Consider the following 16,421-nt stretch of genomic DNA (forward strand, 5'->3'; position numbering starts at 1 on the left):
CCCTAATAAATTAGCTAACGTACGAAGATACATTCTCAAAGCCAAAAACATATCAGAAATAGAAATAGAACATTTAAAAGAAAAAATACACCAGGAAAATGTAGATAGAAGCCACACAACAATGCCCAATAATATAAACACTGAAACTGTAAAACACGAAGACAAACGCAACATTCCCAACAAACACGATGTAAACAACGAAGGGGAGCCTAATGATTATGATAATATAAAAAATAAAATAATCAAAGAACTGAAAACCACAGAGCTCAAAATGGACCACCGACCATACCTCCCAAGAATCAAAATAAACGAAATAACAACACCTATTATAAACAGCATAAACCTAGCCGTCACTGAACTGATAGCCACTGAATAAAAAAAAATGTGATATCACTGAGCTAAACAACCTAATATACGCAGCAGCCACTGCAGCCACAAAAGAAGCTGGATACTCACCCAAACCCGCCCAAACAGGAGTACCACCACCCAAACAAACCCAAATAACATCCAAAGCAAAATAAAAAAAAATAGAAAAGACCTGTCGATTCTTAATGAAATCAGCAAAGAATCAACGCTACTGAGCAACAAAAAGAGAACAAAAATACTCCGCAAATATAACATCACAGAAAAAGATTTGCCTGAAATAAAAGAAAAGCTGAAGCAAGATATCCTTGCCAAAGCACAAAGGATCCGCCGGTACTAGAAACGCCAACGCTTCTTTGAAGAAAACAAAAAGTTCAACTCCAACCCCAAAAAGTTCTACCAAGAACTGGGCCAAAATAAAATAGAAGTCACTGCAGCACCAACGGCAGAAGAATTGGAAGAATTCTGGGGAGAAATATGGTCGGCGAACGAACCACCAAAAAAAAGGAGTATCAAAATAACAAACTTGGCATCTGAACAAATTTGGACCCCCATAACAACTGCAGAGGTCACCCAGGCACTGCAAAGACTAAGCAACTGGAAGGCACCTGGGCATGACAAGATCCCCAACTTCTGGTTGAAATATCTAACAGGAATGCACAAAAAGCTGGCTGAAAACTTTAACAACGTACTAGCAGAGCCAGAGACAATGCCTGAATGGCTCACGAAGGGGAAAACCATCTTAATTCCCAAATCAAATGAAACAGAAAAACCAGAAAACTACAGACCAATAACCTGCCTCCCTACTATGTTCAAGGCATTTACTGCAGTGATATCACAAAGGCTGAACAAGCACCTGGACGAAACAAAACTGTTCCCAGAAGAGCAGAAAGGATGCCGCAAAGGCTCATATGGCTGTAAAGATCAACTAATGATTAATAAAGCCATAACTGAAGACAGCCACAGAAAGAAGAAAGGCCTCAGTATGGCCTGGATTGACTACAAAAAGGCGTTTGATAGCATCCCCCACACATGGATCCTCGAAACACTAGCCATTAACAAAGTAGCACCAACAATCATAAAATTCATAGAGCACTCTATGAATAAATGGCAAACAGTCCTACACCTCCAAACAAAAGAGGGACTCATGAAAACCAAAGACATCCCCATTAGAAGAGGAATATTCCAGGGAGATACGCTCTCTCCACTCCTTTTCTGCTTGGCACTGTCACCTCTATCTGATATGCTAAATAGAACTGGATGCGGATATAAATGTTACGGCAAAACGATCAGCCACCTTTTATATATGGATGACCTAAAACTATACGCTGCAAATGACAAACAGCTGGAAACACTATTAAAGACAGTTCATGGATTTACCAAAGAAATAGATATGAAATTTGGATTAGAAAAATGCGCCAAAGTAACCATGAAAAGAGGAAAACTAGTTAAGAGTAACAACATCACACTAGATGAAGCAAATGAAATAAAAGAATTAGACCAAAGCCAAACTTACAAATACTTAGGAATCCATGAACTAGATAAGACACAACACACACAAATGAAAGAGAAAATAAAAAAAGAATATTATAGACGAGTTAGATCAATACTAAACACAGAGCTCAATGCTAAAAACAAGATAATAGGTATCAACACTTTAGCTGTCCCAATTATAAGTTACAGCTACAATATCCTTAACTGGACACGAAATGAACTGACCAAAATAGACAGGAAAACAAGAAAAATAATGACAGGATCTAGGATACATCACCCAAAATCTGACATAGAAAGACTATATATACAACGTTTAGAAGGTGGTAGAGGCCTTATACAGCTGGAAAACTACTATAAAATAACCACCATAGGACTGCAAAAATATCTACTTATGAAGGAAGGAAAACTGATCCAGATAGCGGCAAAACACGAGCAAAACAAAAAACTGTTCTCAGTATTTAAGGAAGCTGACAAATACAAACAAGAAATCATACCACCTAATAAACATGAAGAAGAAGAAGAAGATGAAGAAACAACAAAAGCTATAAAAAAATGAAATCCAAACTAAAATAGAACAGCAACGAACCATGATAAAACGATGGCAAGAAAAGCCCCTTCATGGTAAATACTGGACTAAACTAAACGCAAAAGAAATAGACAAAGAAAAATCCCAGCAATGGTTGAGAAGCTCAGGACTCAAAGCAGAAACAGAGGGATTTTTAATTGCAGCACAAGACCAAAGCCTCCCCACCAGAAATTACCAAAGACATGTAATGAAAAGAAATATTACAAGTAACTGCAGAATATGTGGAGATGGACAAGAAACAATAAATCATATTATCTCTAGCTGCCCAGTCCTGGCTAAGAAGGAATATATTCACAGACATGACAGAGTTGGAACTTACATACATTGGAAGCTATGCCAACATTATGGAATAACAACAGAAAAAAGTTGGTATAGGCACACACCAGAAAAGGTCACAGAAAACGAGAAAGCAACCATACTCTGGGATATGCCGATACACACAGATAGAGAAATTAAGGCCAACAGACCAGATATAGTTGTCAGAGACCATGAAGAAAAAAAATGCTTTCTAATTGATGTATCAGTACCGGCAGATGACAACGTGTCTCTAAAAGAAATGGAGAAACTCTCAAAATACAAAGACCTGGAAATAGAGGTAACTAGAATGTGGAATCTGAAAACAGAAACAATTCCTATCATAGTAGGTGCATTAGGCATGATAAAAAAATATTCAGACAAATACATAACAAAAACACCAGGACTTACAAACACATATAACATACAGAAAACTGCACACATCCTACGCAGAACACTTTCCATACAATAACCATCAGAGCATCACAACAAATCACTGCACATACCCAAGGCACACAGAGCTGCGCTCGGTAGTGAAGTGAAAGCACGCTATAAAAATAAAAATAAAACTACTGAATAATAATAATAATAATAATAATAATAATAATAATAATAATAATAGTGTCGATTCTATGGGACTTCCCCGTACATACAGACAAATATATAAAAGCTAATAAACCGGATATTATTATAAAAGATCAGACAAAAAGGATGTGTTTATTAATTGACATTAGTATTCCTTGCGATCACAATATAGCGGCGAAAGAATTTGACAAGATCAGTAAATATAAAGACTTGCTAATAGAAATTGAAAAAAATGTGGCATCTCAAGGCGACTACAGTACCAGTGATTGTAGGAGCTCTAGGAATGATAAAAAAAAAAGGTACTGAAACCTATTTGAAAATGATACCAGGCTTACCATCCCTACAGGAAGTGCAAAAAGTTGTGTTAACTGGAACGGCTCATGTACTGAGAAGAGCATTATCGCTGTGAAAACAACATCCATTCATGAATTTATTTATTTATTAATTTTTCAAATACATATTTTACCTGTGAATTTACGTGTGTAATCTGGGAATGCATACAATGAGCTTCTCTGTCGTAGGTGTACGGAAAACACTCGGCGAGAAACGGAAGAAAATTTGAAGAAAAAAGAAAAACAATAACAACAGCAATAATATGTGTGTTTGTGTGTGTATATATAAACACACACACAGACACACACAAAACAAGAAGCGTGTATAAAATATCATACAAGAGAAATACTGATTTATTGAAAGTATCTTCTCTTCGCAAAAAGGAGCAAATCAAAAGCGCTTTGTGGAAATAGCGACCAGCCACCAAACGAGAAGGGAAGATAATTTATAAATCAAGAATTTCCCAGATTAATCTGCCATACCATTTGTGTAAGCGAAGTAAAGAGCTTGATGAGGTGGAAGGGGTATATTTGGAGAAGATTAGTAAAAAAAACAAAGCAAAAAACCCTGTATTGCAGAACTGGATGCAACGAAAGTGAAGACTTTCTCCGTGGGAATATTATTTTTCGGACCCATTGTTGTTGAGTTGTCAAGAAAAAGAGGACCCTGCAAAGTTGTTGAACAGCGGAAATGAATTGTTGATAGGGGTTGAGATATTTGTGTCGCAAAGGGGAATAGATGTACCTTGGGTGTAAGAGGCGAAATCTATGATCTAGGTTGGAGAAAAGCCCTTCGATGTTTAAGAAGAGGAGAGAAGTTGGCCAGTGAATTAAGTCCCTATTTTTTTCTTTGCTTTTTCTTATGTTTTTGGCATCACATGGAAATTACAAGGTAATGGGCCGTGGATAGGCCATGAAATCTCGAAGCTAGAGGTTTGGTTCCAATACTTGCAACGGACTAAGCTCCGCTGAAAAATATTGTATACATCAAGAAACGTTTAAATTACGCATGTGAAATCTAAGAGGAAATCCATTATGCTGTAACAATATAATTCATTTTGATTTTTCGCCCATTGTTTCTTTTTTCTATCTATTTCTTTTTCTACGTGCAGGACGCAAAACTGGAAAGCGAAAGTCGAAGAAAACACTTATGCGATATCTATTCCGTTGCCATTGTGTTATAGACATTGCCTACGTATTACAGTCACGAATGTACAGATTTACTTGTTGGAAACGTGTAAGCAACGACGCCGTTTTAACCAATTGTAATATATATATATATATATATATATATATATATATATATATATATATATATATAAAAACTACGAGCAATTTTTTTTTGGCGCTCAGAAAACCAAGATTCAAACAGATGATGAATTTTACCGGAATCTAAAAGATGGAAAGGAAATAAATAAATACACACACATACACACATACACACAATATATATATACGTGTGTGTGTGTGTGTGTGTGTGTGTGGTGTGTGTGTGTGTGCGTTTGTGTGTGTGTATGTAAGTATCTCGCTCTTTCTTTCGTCTCTCTCTCTTCCCCTGATATATATATATACATACATAAACACACACATACACATTTGCACAGCACACACACACATATATATATATATATCAGAAAGGGAGACCTATTAAAGCTTGCATCTTTAATTAGCAATATTGGTGTGTAAAGTAAACTTAGACACAACTCTGCTTTACTTTGTGTTTATACTATTTTCACTCATATTTTTTTTAATTACTTTATACCCAGACTTACTGAAACGTGAAATTGAATACTTAGAAATAATAATAATTGTGTGCGCCTGTATGAATACATACTTAGATACGTACATACATTCATGCGTATACACACATACACACATACACATATATATTTGTATGTATGTTTGTATATATACATGTGTATATATATATATATATATATATACTCGCACACACTCACATATATACATGCTAGTGTGTATGTGTGTATGTGTATGTATGTACATATATGTGTGTGTGCGTGTGTGTATGTGTGTGTGTCTTAAACGCAGATAGTATATGCTTTCCCAAGTCACACTTCAATTAGAAAAGAATTAAAGGAATTAATGACAACTTCAACAGCAGGAAATATATAATATATAAATATTGTTTCCCATTCAGATGATTCTGCGATGGGTGAGAAATGTTTCTGTGGTGATTTCTGCTGTACAAATGTTATGTATCTCTCCTTATTCTCCTCTTCTTTTTCTCACTCTCTCACTGATTTCTATCCTTAAATATTTATGCCTGTTTGACGGAATATATCATCATCATTATCATTGTTCGACCGTGGTCGAGACAATGGAATTTACCATGCTACGCCAGACTTCACGGTCAATCATGGCATTACGGAGGTCCTGTTGCTGGATGCCTGTATCCTTGGAGATTACATCAGGGTAGGAGAGTGTGCGCCTTCTGGTATTGCGAGTAGATGGCTTCCAGAGGAGAAGAGTAGAAATTACCTCTTTTCCACCTCTACAACAATATATGAATGTATCTGTATTTCTTGTTTGTCTGTGTCTTTTTCCTTATATATACACACATTCACACACTTATCACTATCAGACCATGAAGTGTTATATAAGACATTTCTATCGTGGTAGAAACAAGAGTAGAAAAAAATGACAATCTTAGTTCGGTTGGATGAGCCACTCCAACATTGTAGACGCGATATCAAGGTGAAGAAATATCTCAGTCTATTCACAACGCAGGTGCTTGTTGAAAACATAGGCTCTGAAATAGAATAAAGCTGACACCACCGATAAGTGAGCGAGCTATTAAGAGCTGGCAGAACCGTTAAGCACGCCGGGCGAAATGCGTAGCCGTATTTCGTCTGCCGTTACGTTCTGAGTTCAAATTCCGCCGAGGTCGACTTTGCCTTTCATCCTTTCGGGGTCGATAAATTATGTACCAGTTAAGCACTGGGGTCGATGTAATCGACTTAATTCGTTCGTCTGTCCTTGTTTGTCCCCTCTATGATTAGCCCCTTGTGGGTAATAAAGAAACATATTAAGATCCTTGTGCGTATCTCTACACTCCCCTTATATATCATGTGAAACCGAGGCCAATGTGATGCAAGAGCCTACAGGCATTAGCAGTTATATTCAAGACGTGGTCTCATCAGTAGGGTTATGCCGAAGCTCTTATGATCTCTCCGAATACATAAGATACTGTGGACAATATGAGAAGTCATGGTAAACTGTAGAAGCAAGTTTATATGAGGGTGGTCGCGGTTCCTTTATGTTTCATGGAAAATGGGGGACTATATAATGGCGTCTACAAAACTCTGTATAAGATGCCACTGGATTATGTGGATTTCATAGTTTGTATGAACCAGCTAATGATGTTACTGTGAAGAAAATATGAGTAAGAATAGCTGTTGAAGTGGTAGAGTCCGACTCGGAAGTGAATGTGGTGATCGGAGTTGGACAGAACACACTGAACGAACTGAGGGAGATACAAAGCAAATAGATATGTGAAAAATGAGGACCAATTCAATTCACCAAATAGGGACCAACTAAACTCACCAAATTGAAGAGGAAAAGTTTGCTGACAGAAACATTGGAAACAGAAAGTCTTTGCGCACGGGTAGCAAGGCAGAGAGTTGAATCTACGAAGTTATCGTGGAGAATGTTGATATGCGATTTCTCCCAAGATCAATGCATAGTGTTCTTCCATCCCTGAGTACTCTTAAACGGGAGACATCGATGTGCAAGGTATGGATTGTTAAAGAATATTCTAGTTGCAAAGAAATCATTACTGAATGACCACCGATGGCGACATAAACAAATCTTGGATATTCTTGCAAGCGTTCCGAAATATCATTGCAGTATCACAGAATCATAAATGCGATGTGGGTGAACAATAAAGCTGAAAGCAGCGTTTTCCACAGGGATGGCGAGAAAGGACAACGAAAGGATAACGAAAGGACACATGCTGATGAAAATCAAGACCCAGATTTTCGATTGGTGCTTCTACTAAGAGGTGAAGACCGATCTGGGTGGGAAAGCATGGTCTGATCTGATAAAAGATGAGTGGAAGGCGGCGAGCTGGCAGAAACGTTTGCACGTCGGGCGAAATGCTTAGCGTTATTACGTCAGCCGTTACGTTCTGAGTTCAAATTCCGCTGAGGTTGACTTTGCCTTTCATCCTTTCGGGGTCGATAAATCAAGTATCAGTTACGCACTGGGGTCGATGTAATCGACTTAATTCCTTTGTCTGTCCTTGCTTGTCCCCTCTATGTTTAGCTCCTTGTGGGCAATAAAGAAATAAGAAACGTTTGCACGCCGGGCGGAATGCTTAGCGGTATTTCGTCTGCCACTACGTTCTGAATTCAAATTCCGCCGAGGTCGACTTTGCCTTTCATCCTTTCGGGGTCGATTAAATAAGTACCATTTACGCACTAGAGTCGATATAATCTACTTTATCCATTTGTCTGTCCTTGTTTGTCCTCTCTGTGTTTAGCCCCTTGTGGGTAGTAAAGAAATAGGTATTTCATCTGCCGCTACGTTCTGAGTTCAAATTCTGCCGAGGTCGACTTTACCTTTCGTCCTTTCGGGGACGATAAATTAAGTATTAGTTACACACTGGGGTCGATGTAATCGACTTAATCCCTTTGTCTGTCCTTGTTTGTCTCCTCTATGTTTAGCCCCTTGTGGGCAATAAAGAAATAAGAAACGTTTGCACACTGGGCGAAATGCTTAGATGTATTTCATCTGTCTTTATGCTCTGAGTTTAAATTCGGCCGAGGTCGACTTTGCCTTGTGTCTAGAGTAAAAAAGAATATAGGATGAGTGGACACATGAAAGGAAATACTTCAAATATAAGGGTATAAACGGTTGTACAGAGTCCAGCACTGACAGTGTGTATTACTTCCAATGAAGATGAAATCTTGTGCGTTTTAACTAAATCCACAATATCTTATTTAACTGGTATAGAACATAGGAAGAATAGCAGGAATTCATCTATTCAAGTTGTTCTAGCCAAAATTATCTCGACTCCTTTTCCAAAACAGTGAATTAGGATTACATCATCCAATATATTCCTCGTGTTTTAAGTTAGTGTATGCGATTCAAGGGAAATTTTTGTTGTCCTGTTTCTAGCAAATCGGGAAACTACCTAGAGTTTTCCTATTTAGCTCGTTGAGACAGCCGCCCCTCTGTTGGCTTGGCACATTTACCATTTATTATTGTTATTATGGATGAGAATTTTTAGTCCTAGGTCATCACTGATCGAGCGGAATTATGGTCAAATTCATCCTATTACGTCCGGCTCACTTCTATTGAGACAATTCTATTTCTACGAGCATATATATCCAATGTGTGTTTTCTTCCTCCTCATCTCTTCTCCCTTGCCTCCACCCCTTATTCTCCCCCGTCTCTCTTTCTCCCTCTCTCTTTCCGTCTCTTTCTCTAAACGGTAGGATGAAGACTGAGAGAATTTCGAATAGCGTGCTTTCGTTTCTCCTAAATTATAATAGGGTAGATTTCCAAATGGCCTCCAATAAGGACGGCCATTGGTAAAAAAATCAGCCTTATATATATATATATATATATATATATATATATATATATATATATAAAATCAGCCTTATATATATATATATATATATATATATGAGGCTGATTTGTTTACCATTGGTCTCTATTGTCGAACCGCTAAGTTACGGGGACGTAAACACACCAACACAGGTTGTCAAGCAGTGATGGAGAGACAAACACAGATACAAAGACTGAAACCGGAGTCATGTTGTTGGGAAGCAAGCTTCTTACCACAGCCACGTATATATTATATATATATATATATATATATATATATATAATATATATATATATATGTAAAGTGAGAGAGAGAGAGAGAGAGAGAGAGAGAGAATGAGAGACAGACAGACAGACAGGCAGGCAGACAGACAGACAGACAGACAGACAGACAGACAGACAGACAGACAGAAAGCAAATAGAAAGAGTAACGATTTTTTAAAAATAATTTTTATCGATGTAATGATTTTTTCCTTTTGACATTTGATAGCCGTTTCTTTTAGCTTACTTTAGAAGCAAATTGCGCGTAATTTTGTTTACAGCTGTTAGTTCAGTGTCAATTTTAACATGCAGTGCAAAAGTGAACATTTTCATCATATTTTGCTTTTTTTATATTTCTGTAGCGGCAAGAAAGTTGCTGAGACTCATAAAGAGATATGTGAAGTTTATGGTGTTGATTGCTTAACAGAACGCACATATCGGAAACGATTTGAAAAGTTCTCTTCTGGAGATTTTTCACTCAAAGATGACCAACGTTCTGGTTGATATACTGAAGTTGATGATGACCGAATTAAAGTCATAATTGAATCTGATTGTCATATAACTGTGCGAGAGATTGCAGAGAGGTTAAATGTATCACACACTACAAATGAAAATCACTTAAAATTTCTTGGACTCGTTAAGAAGCTCGATATTTAGGTTCCACATAAATTGAAAGGGATTCATTTAACACAACGAATTAATATTTACGATATGCATCTCAGACGCAATGAAATCGACCTTATTTTGAAACAAATCATCACTGGTGATGAAAAATCGATAGTCTACAAATCGAAAACGAACTAGCAGAAACCACATCAATCGAAAATGAACCAGCACAAAACACATCGAAAGCTTAATTGCATCAAAAGAATTTCATACTGTCAATTAGGTGGGATTACAACGGTGCTGTGTATTTTGAGCTGCTTCCAAGGAACCAAACAATCAATTCAGATGTTTACTGTCAACAACTAATGAAACTGGAGGAAGCAATCAAAGAAAAACGGCCAAAATTGGCAAATCGTTAAGAAATTGTGTTGAACCATGACAACGTTAGATCACACACATCTTTGCTAGGTCGTGAAAAATTATTGGAGCTTGGATGGGAAGTGATGCCACATTCACCATATAACTCTGACCTTGCACCATCAGATTACTATTTATTTCGAAGTTTTCAAAATTCATTGAATAGTAAAACTTTCAATCATGGTAAAATTTACGATCATATCACATGAATGGTAAAAGTTCCAATCATAAAGTCGCCAGAAAGATTGCAAAATATCGTCGAACAAAATGGAAAGCGTACAACTGATTAAAGTTCATTCTTTGTATGAAAAAAAAATTACTTTTATTTCACACTAAAAAACCGAAATTACTTTCTTTCCAACCCAATATACAGGGTTATTCAAAAAGAATGAACCGATTTCATTACGCAATATAATAACATGGAAAAGCAATAGAAAACTCCAGCCAAGTCACAAGTATTCACTCACAATCAACTTTTATTTCCTGTCTTACAAGTGTTCATTGTGGCCACCACCTGCAGTACGAGCAGCATCAATGCGATAAGAGAATTCCTCCCAGACGTGTATCAGCATATCAAAAGCAAGTTCATTATGGAACTAAAGAATGAATTTGCTTTGCTTGAGGCGATTCCAGAAGATATTGACATAGAAAGGAAATGGAAAACATCGATGATGCATTCAACCAGATAGCCAAAGAAGTACTCAGCGGATCGTGATATGCTGATACGCGTCTGGGAGGAATTCTCTTATCGCATTGACGTTGCTCGTGCTGCAGGAGGTAGCCATATTGAACATTTGTACGACAGACAGAAAATATGATTCTGAATAAATACTTGTGACTTGACTGGAGTTTTCTATTGCTTTTCCTTATTAAAATATTGCGTAATGAAATCGGTTCATTCTTTTGAATAACCCTGTAGGTATGTGTGTGTGTGTGTGTGTGTGTGTGTGTGTGTGTGTGTGTGTGTGTGTGTGTGTGTGTGCGCGTGTGTGTGTGTGTGCGTGTGTGTGTGTGTGTGTGGTGTGTGTGTGTGTGTGTGTGTGTGTGTGTGTGTGTATGTGTGTGTGTGTGTGTGTGTGTGTGTGCGTGTGTGTGTGGAGGCGCAATGGCCCAGTGGTTAGGGCAGCGGAGGCGCGGTTTCGATTCCCAGACCGGGCGTTGTGTGTGTTTATTGAGCGAAAACAACTAAAAGCTCCACGAGGCTCCGGCAGGGGGTGGTGGCAACCCCTATTGTACTCTTTCGCCACAACTTTCTCTCACTCTCTCTTCCTGTTTCTTGAGTAACGGTGCGATGGACTGGCGTCCCGTCCAGCTGGGAGGAACACATACGTCGCAGAAACCGGGAAACCGGGCCCATGAGCCTGGCTAGGTTTGAACAGGGCGATGTTTATCGTATATATATATATATATATATATATATATATATATATATATATGAGAATTAAGGAGAAATAAGGAAAAGTAAGGATAAACTCAAATTTATATTATATTTCCTACACGATTTCATAATTATGGTTGTTTGGAGCCATGCAATAAGTGTTCCAAGTATATTTAGATATTCAACCACAATGGATCATCAGTTTGTTGCATTAGGTTACAGATAAAACTCCCGCCATATAGAGATTAATTGCCATGAAAATTTTAAACTATACTCTTGTCTAAAATCATCGAACTTCTACCCTGAAGAAAAAAAAAAGAATAAAGATTAAAACAAAGAAAGAGACGAAATCCTTCAGCCACCCAACTGTTCTACGATTCTTAGAGAACCTATCGTCCACAGAATCCAATATTTTCACAATCTAAACCTCTGTATTCGCCAAGAAAACAAGTTTATCAAAGTCTCTATACATAAGCTTTCTTCCCACACGCACAGGCATCTGCGCGAAGGACAACTTACAAGCAGCATAAAGTGTTATATAACGATAAATGAGCACGCGTGTGTATATGTGTGTATGCGTATGCGTATCTGTGTGGGTCTGTATGTGTATGTATGCCTATGTATATAAGTTTGTGTGTGTGTGTTTGTGTGTGCTTGTGTGTGTTGGTGTCTGGATGTGCAGATCTGAATGTAGGTCTAATGTACGGCTATGTACATATTTGCATGTGTTGTAATAACAAGGACCTCCCGGGTTTTGCCACTGCATGTTTATGTATTATAGTCTGTGTGTATGTATGTATGTGTGTGTGTGTGTGGTGTGTGTGGTGTGTGTGTGTGCGTGCACACGCGCGCGTTTGTGTATGTCTATAAATCTGTGTGTACAATTGTGTGTGCCAATGATTTTATTTGTATATTTAAATGGTCTATAACTTAGTCATGGAAACGGCAATAAATAATTGTATGTATAACTACACACGCACACACATATACATACACACACAACACACAGATGCATACATGCACACACACACACTCACTCACACACAAACATATGTGTATGAATGCATGTATTATAGCCATATAATTTATACACATACAACAAACCAGAGGTATATTGTATAGCAATGGGGGTGGCCTCAGAATGGTTAGTTGTGTTATTTCAATACTTACTTCAAAATTCTCCACCTACCGAGAATGACGAAAAGAAAAGTAAATGATTACAAATTATTGTTTTTCTTTGTTCCTTTTTCATTGATATTTATATCGTTCATTTATTATCATACCGATAGTATGATCTGTCATATTCTTCTTCGTTGCTGTGTATTCTAATAAGAATTGATAACACGAACCGCTGTGAAGTGTGTATATGTATATACATTCAGAGCGAGAGAACGAGAGAGAGAGAGAGAGAGAGAGAGAAAGAAAGAGTGAGAGGGGGGTAGATAGAATCATGTAACCGCGTGTGTATCGTTGGCGATTTTCTTTCTCTGTCTTCCCTTCCTTGGACCTTTTCTTTTTCTATGTTTCTGACGAAGAGCTCCGCTCGAAACGTTAAATCCCTCTTCTTTCTTTCCTTCCTGAGCGTCCAATAACACTATACTTGTTCCACGTCCTCGCGTTGTTGTGTTTTCATGTTTGGATTAACCATACATACATACATACATACATACATACATACATACATACATACATACATACATACATACATACATACATAGAAAACGTCTATGGACCATTGATAAACAGTTTGCAAATCCAGTCCCCAAGATACACTTCTCAGTTTTATACCAATTATCATTGGAGCAACAGGATATGTACAAACCCGCCTGAAGCAAAGTATGGCTGAACTTGGGTTCTTGGGGGAACGAATACTATTCCTTAATTCATACACTACAAATGATCTCGATATCTGGGACAATAAAAATCTGCAAGAGCCACTTATGATTTACTGGATGATGAACAGCACAAATTGCTTTCTTTCACAACTTTACCAAGCTGGTGACCATTCGAGGTTAACTCTAAGTTAAAAAAAAAATTAATGCATACATACTTACATTCATACATACATTTTTCTCCCTCCTTTTTTCTCCGTTCTCTCTCCGTTTTTTTCTTCTCAACCCTTTCTGTCGAAGAGCGTTGGCTCAAAACGACAAAGGCATTTCGATTCTTCTCGAGCGTCAAACTAATACACTTGCTTGTGGTTCTCTCACCTGTCCTCGTCTTTTGTCACTTGACACACGTAAAATTCTGGGTTTCTAAATTACCTGTGGTGAAAAAAAAAAACTGGCACTCCATCGGTTACGACTACGAGGGTTCCAGTTCATCTGATCAACGGAAGAACCTACTCGTAAAATTAACGTGCAACTGGTTTAGCACTCCATAGACATGCATACCTCTAACGTAGTTCTCAGGGAGATTCAGTGCGACACAGAATGTAACAAAAGCTGGTCCCTTGAAATACAGTACTACCCTAATCACTAAGCCACGCACCTTCACCAGTGGTGAAATATATTAACGAGCAAACAATCAATATTCAGCACCCCTTAAGACGGCGAGCTTGTAGAAACGTTAGCACGCCGGACGAAATGCTTAGAGGTATTTCGTCTGCCGCTACGTTCTGAGTTCAAATTCCGCCGAGGTCCACTTTGCCTTTCATCCTTTCGGGGTCGATAAATTAAGTACCAGTTACGCACTGGGGTCGATATAATCGACTTAATCCGTTTGTCTGTCCTTGTTTGTCCTCTCAGTGTTTAGTCCCTTGTGGGTAGTAAAGAAATAGGTATTTCGTCAGTCTTTAGTTCTGAGTTCAAATTCCGCTGACGTCGACTTTGTCTTTCAACCTTTCGAGATCTATAAATTAAGTACCGGTTGCGTACTGGGGTCGATCTAATTGACTGGACCCCTCCCCAAAAATTCGGGCCTTGTACCTATGGTAGAAAAGAATATTCTGCACCCTAGCTGAGGGACGACTAACACTGAGCTTGTGAGACACGAATATCACCTTAGTCATCTCACTGCATCCCTGATATGCCTCCAATCATTTTGGTCTAGTTTTCTAATTTTCCAGTAAGCCAGAGGCGAGAGACTGAGGCTGGTTGTCTAGTGCAGCTCTCCTATATTTGTAATCTATGTCCAGTACCTGTCAAGGTTTGTGCTTCTTGGAAAAACACACGACCAAACTCAAATTGCAGCAGTCGAGGTACTACGCGCAACAGTGAAAATAAGATATCGCTACTTCCGGACTTCCACCGTCGTTACATCTCACAAAAGATGGAGATGCTAAGATTCTTCAGTCACCAGTATGGCTGTGTCCTTCGTTACTGATGGTGCTCTTTGAATGGCTGTAGAAGTTAGGGTCTTGGCCTTGGTCCTCTTCGAAAATGAAGATCAAAGAAATATGCGTTCATACATAGATGCGTGCGCGCACAAACACACCAACACAACATACAACACATACATATCACATACAGTATATGCCACATATACATACGCACATACATATATAATATATGCATATGTATATATATGTATATATATATGTACATACGCACATACATATATGTGTGTGTGTATGTGTGTATTTATGTATGTATATATGAATACAAACATATCTATACGCACATACACATACACACACATTATATATATATATATATATATACACATGTATATATAAGTATATATATGTAAATACACACACACACGTCAGATCCTCGTATATGTGTGATAGCACGTGCGTGAGTGTGTATGTGTGTGTGTGTGTGTGCGCGCGTGCGTGTGCATGTGTGTGTGTGTGAGTGTGTGCGTGTGCGTGTGTGTGTCGGCACATGAAATGAAAATGAACGTCAGAAAGCAAATGAAAAGAAAAATATAGTTGTTCTTATTCGCCTCGGGCACTCTGTTGGCACTATCGTTGAATAAACATTATCAGTTCATTATAAACCACCACCGCCACCAACGACTCCTATAACCACCACCACACCACCACCACCTCTACAACAACTATTATCACGACTACCACCCCCCACAATCATCACCTCCCACCCACCCACCACACTCTTCCTTCTACGACAAAAAGGGACCCCCAAAGACACCGCCTGTATGGATCGGCACCAGGCGCAAGAACTAGTCGTCAAAGACTTTTCTATTATTTGTTTCAACCGTAACTTTGTCGTGTGAGGAAGAGGAGGAGGAGGAGGAGGAGCGAGAGGATGAAGGAGGCATAAGAGACGTAAGCAAAAGAGGAGAGAGAGAGAGAGAGAAAGTAGGAAGAACAAGGTAATGTTCTGCCCTAAATCATCTCCCTCTTCCTTCTACCCCCTTCATCGTTTCCTGTCTCTTCCCAGCCCGTTCCTTTCCTGCTTCTTTCCAAAATTCTACTTCTAATGTTTGTTATGCTGAAACTCCTTATTCCCCACCCATGTCAAAAATATGTGGCTACGCGTGTGTGTGTATATGACTGCATGTGTGTGTGTGTGTGTTAGAGAGAGAGAGAGAGAGAGAGAGAGCGAGAGAGACAGATAGACAGATT

Source organism: Octopus sinensis, linkage group LG4, assembly GCF_006345805.1.
Source record: "Octopus sinensis linkage group LG4, ASM634580v1, whole genome shotgun sequence".
Lineage (NCBI taxonomy): Eukaryota > Metazoa > Mollusca > Cephalopoda > Octopoda > Octopodidae > Octopus > Octopus sinensis.